Below are 5,527 nucleotides of genomic sequence, written 5' to 3'. Positions count from 1 at the left end.
TTATTGTGAACATTTCCTGGGTTATATAATCTGAAAATTTCAGTTATTTACCAAATTGAGCAGAGAAGGGCTATAGTTTTATTAATCTCTAAAAGTCAGGCTATCTATCTGTTCATAGAACATCTAACAAGTGCCTTTCACTTCCTCAATTCATCAACGGAGACCATTTTATTCTCCTGGTAAATTCCTTGCCTTGAGACATCAAGTTTGTTATATCCTCCTTATGATTTTATGAAGCAGTAAATACCACCATACTCATCTACCAGGAGTCAGAATGTACTGAAGGGTGAGTATTGGAATCAAATTGGTTTAGGAAAAAAAATCACAGAAAATATAGTTAATGCCAGATAACTCCATTGCAGATTCTATCACATCTGAAATTTGAATACACAAAGGTTTCTGTTCTTTGCAGAACTAAGGAAGAAGGAATGTAGACATACGAAGGGTTATTGTCTTAATTTTTAGTGAGTTTTGTTGAAAAAATATTCCTTCTGCTTGGGGCTTTGTTAGGGAAGCACTAAGACATTCTGAGGATATGAGCAGAAGCCCTATGAAACACAAGGAGTGAGAATGGGGAGGGGAAGAACTCTAGGTCTGGACTTGTTCAAGCTTTCGGGTAAAGCACAGGATCAAGCGGCCTAAAATAAGAGAGAGAGAGAGGACAGAACAAAAGTAAAAGTTTGAGGCAATTTACAGAAATCTATTTAGTTGGCAACTTAATGGAACTGGCTGATGAAGGTTCTGTATATAGAATCATTTCATTAGTACAGTTTATAAGATTATTGTCATCCTTACTTCACAAATATGTATAATTAATGAAGTTAGTGTGTACTTAGGAATGAAGCCCAGTGTCTTTTTCAAATGTGGGAAAACTTTAGGTTTTAGTAAAAGAAGGAATTCTGTCGAGTAATAGCAAATTTATCAACATAATTTGAGTATGAAGTTATCAGTTAAATAATGGAGAATTACTGATGCAAGTGGATAATTTAGGTGTTAAGAGTTTGGGATTTGAATTTAACATTACCTAGACTCAAATTCTGGCATTCTTGTGTATGTGATTTTGAACACAAATCTTATCTTTCTGATGTTTTGTTTTCCATATGCAATAACAACAGGCTCTGAGTTACAAAGATGTTTATAGAAAGGATAACGATATAAGACAGTTAAAGCACTTAGCGTATTATCTGAGCCACAATGATTTATGTGTTACTTATTAATTAATTAATTTCTCGGTAAATCAATTCAACTGTGAATTCTAGAACACATTATAATTTTGCAGGATGTAACATAGTCAACGGCCCAAGCAGTGGGTATATTAATACATTGTGTACAGACAGCTACAGAGCTATGTGACATTCTAAGCAGGACTGTTAGTTCCTGTGACTAGCTACATGACTATGCATTATCAAAGCTATGACTTTTTTAGTTAATTAAAATTAACCTCTAGAAGCAAAGGACAAAGTCTTACATTTTAAATGCTCAGAACTCAAGGTATTCTTTAAATGTGCTTCAAACAGCCATCATAACAAAGAAAGATAAAGTGATACAATAGTCTTGCCCAGAAGATGTAGTCTTGCTACACACCTGCTCCAGAAGATAAAAAAAAAACTTTCACAAGGGTTCACATATTGGCTTATAACAGGATTTAAGTAAATTAATTTTTCTATTAATTTTTAAAATCAGAAATGTTTTATATCATATAATAACTGGAAATAAAAGTTGGCCTGAAATTTAGAAAAAAAATCTACCAATAACTTCTTTGATCATTTTTTCCAGCTGGATAGTGGAAGAAAGCATGTCTCCTTCCCCATTTCTAACTCAAAAATGGGTAAAATCTTTTTGTACATTATGGTAACTTCTAGTGCCTTTCAAATAACTATATGCTCAGAGGTGCATATATGAATTTTCTAATATAACCAAATCAACACATGACAGGAAGTTTAGCCGTTAATTTCTTTCCCAATTTTAATTCCTGTGCTTTTTTCAACTTTTCACAGTTTTCTTTTTTCTTTTTTTGTAAATTGTCAAGGTGATGAATAGAGGGGTTACAGTTACATAAGTGAGGTAATAAGTACATTTCTTGTCAAACTTGTTACCTCTTCCCTCATTTTTCTCCTACTTTCCCTCCCCCACCCACCCAAGTTGTACAGATAATTTCCAACATATTTTCTTGTGTATATCACTGTTGCATTGTTTTCCCTCTTGTCCTTTGTCTCACCATTCTGTTGTTCCCTTTCCCTTCCTTAATTCAAATAAATGTATATGCAATACCAGGGTACCAAAATAAAATTCAGTGACAACAGGAGATATAACATTGGGGGAAAACATTCAAAAGAATAAAAAATCTACATAGTACATTAAAATATTTCTATGGATATATGTACAAGAAAAAATACCCCACTTCCTGACTCAAAAATAAGAGTAACATATATACCATTTCTTTGCCTTCTTTCTTTTTAGAATGTTAGGGAATGTGTGAAGAAGTGCTGATAGATTTTCTATTTGCTGGCTAGAGATGTGGACTGAGATAGACCCTACAGATGGTGAGTACTGTCTCTTTCTCTACCCCTGACATAAAAGCCTATTATATATCCCATGTCTTCTATGAAAGTCTTGTCCAACTTATGCTTTTCTCCATGGATTGGGACTTCTCCATAAATTCTATCTAGGATCTGACTAGACCCTGGCTTCTGTTTCAAGTGTCTAAATTCTACTTTAACTCATTTTCTTTGCAGCCTTTGAAACACTAGTGGGAATGGGCCACTCTGTAAAGTTACATTTCTGACATCTATGTAACTATGAAAATCTCATGGGCCAGAGCTTCTTTTCCTTACTTTTGCTTGTTTGCTAGTTTCATAGGTCCAGAATCAACCATGATATAAATCAGTATCATCCAGACATTTGTCCATAAATTGTAAATTCTAGAAAATGTTAATACATCATTTTATAACTAAGGAATATGTATTCTTCTGCAGAGTAACACATTATTTATTAGCATAGTTACAACCTCTGAGATGGTCCTTACCTTTAAGAACAAGGTACTTTTAACATTATATAGAACTTAGAATTCCAAGATTTATTAGACTGTAGAACATTTGTAAAACTGTACTTTTAAAATTAGGGCTTCTGAAAATGTCTTATGGGATTCCAGTTAAGAAAATGCTATCATGGTCCTATGTTCTTGGGAATGAGCTACATATATGGGTGATTTTTTTGGCATTCACTCTAGTTATTTGTGATTTACTTCTTCACCATTGCTTGTCAATAGTTTTGTTAAATTGTTCTTACTACCACCTGCTACATTCATGACAAGGGCCATCATTCAATGGCTTTGGCCTATTCATAGACTTTATATTTTCTATTTTCATCTAGTTTCATTCCTCATCTCCTAGGTGTTACTTTGGAAGCAAACAGGCCCTTGAACGTTACCTCCAAATTTTTTATGATCTATCAATAAGGCAATATGTTGGTTGTATACCATCTATAATGTTATTGTTTTAGCTTAAAACAATGAATAAATTCATTAAATTTATGTAGGTTTCAACTATTAATTCAACTAAATTCATTTAGCTTTTATCTTGGCACCCCTGAGTACCAGTACCATTTACCTTCGTACCCACTGTAGGCATATAGTTTGCAAGACATTACAGCCCTCTATAGCAAGAGGAGTTTTAGAGCAGCAAGGTCACTCATGGCTGGCTAGTTACCATTTGACTTGGAGATTGTCTCAGTTTGTTGCTAGATCCTTTTGCATTATCGATGTTATTACTTCCACTGTTTCTCTAAGTATACCTATGATTTAGGCACACTTTCTTCTAATTTGCCTATCAAAAGCTAATCATCAGTTGGTTAAGTGAATGGATGATGGCTATACCAAGTTTATGGGAAACTCTCTGGTCTCAAACGAAGGAAGTCTTCACTTCTATGTGTACATAGCCCTTATTTCCTCTCCACGGTAGGAGAATTATTTATAGCAGATGCTGAATATTGATCACTTCAAATGAAGAGAAGGAGGGATTATTCCCAATGATGTTCCAAGGTAGATAAGTGAGTACAAAAGCTAGAGAACATAAGATGGCTTAGAGTGCTATAAATCCTGAAATTTAAAATAGTCAATAACTGAAACTCTCCATTAGAGAGAACCATTTCCGAATTCAAGTTCAGTTTGTTTTAGCTAGGGTAAGGTGAATTATAACTATTGTAAAACAGAAAAAAAAGCCTCAGAAAAATGGTGAAGAACAAAGTTAAAGACTTAGTAAAGGACTAGGAAAAACTGAAAAAGAGAAGATAAAGTTGAACCTTACTTGGTTTTTTTTTTTTGTAGGACAATAGGAGGATGGAAAGGAAAGAAGAGATGAAAGGCTTCAGTGAATTTCACAGGATAAGAATGGTAGCATGGAGAAAAAAACTTTCACTTTAAGTCATTCAGAAGTTGATGCTGAGTCCAAAGACATCATAGCCTGATATGTGATCCAACGAAGTTACTTGATTGAATCAGATTCATCATTATTAAGATAATGGTAGTTATTCAGGAATGGGAGGGACAGATTAGCACGTAAAGTAATAACAAGTATATTTATAGAGAAGTCATTGTGACAGAGATGTGGTAGACATGGTATTTATTGGGTCCTAATTCTGCACAAGGCCAAATGCTTTATATAGAGAGCTTCTTTCATTTTTCACACTAACCATAAGGAGAAAGTCCTACAACTATCCTCACCTACAGATGAATAAGCCAAAATTTGGACAGGTTAAATAAGCAGACCAGATAACACAGATGTTAAGTTGTAAAGAAGGGATTTAAATCCAGTCTGTTCAATTCCAGAGCAAATGTTCTTAATAGTGAAACCATATTGCCTTTTTTATTCATCGAGGAACCTACAAGACTAGGTTAAGAATAAGGAATTTGACTTCTAACAACTCCATAGCAGAAGTAAAATCTGACCAGGGAAGGATTTTAATAATAGGCAGAAATCTACATAGATCTTTAATTTCTACCTGCAATAACAGAAGAAGAAAAACAATGCATCCCAACACAGTGGGGGTAAACTTAGCCAAAGTAATTTTCAGGAGCAATGGTATTACCATAACATCTCTAATTAAAAGTGAAAAACAAAATCAAAATTAATATAGATGTAGAGAAAAGTTTTTTCTGACATAAGACAACCTGATGAAGAAGACTGTAAATAAAACAGCTATGCATTAAAAAGTCATTTCTACCCAGGCATTGGTGACTTATGCCTATGATCCTAGCTACTCCAAAGGCTGTGATCTTCAGGATCAAAGTTGTGGGGCAGCCTGGGCAGCAAAGTCTGTGAGACTCATCTCTAATTAACCACCAAAAAAGAAAATGCAAATCAAAACAACATTGAGATATCACCTCACCCCAGAAAGAACGGCAAAAATCAAGAACTCTAATAACAACAGATGCTGGAGGGGATGTAGACAGAAAGGAACCTTACTTCATTGTTGGTGGGAATGTAAACTTGTCCAACCACTTTGGAAAGCAGTATGGAGGTTCCTCAAA

This window comes from Dipodomys ordii, unplaced genomic scaffold, assembly GCF_000151885.1.
Source record: "Dipodomys ordii isolate 6190 unplaced genomic scaffold, Dord_2.0 Scaffold144, whole genome shotgun sequence".
In the NCBI taxonomy this organism is placed as follows: domain Eukaryota; kingdom Metazoa; phylum Chordata; class Mammalia; order Rodentia; family Heteromyidae; genus Dipodomys; species Dipodomys ordii.
Note: the sequence above shows the minus strand (reverse complement) of the source record.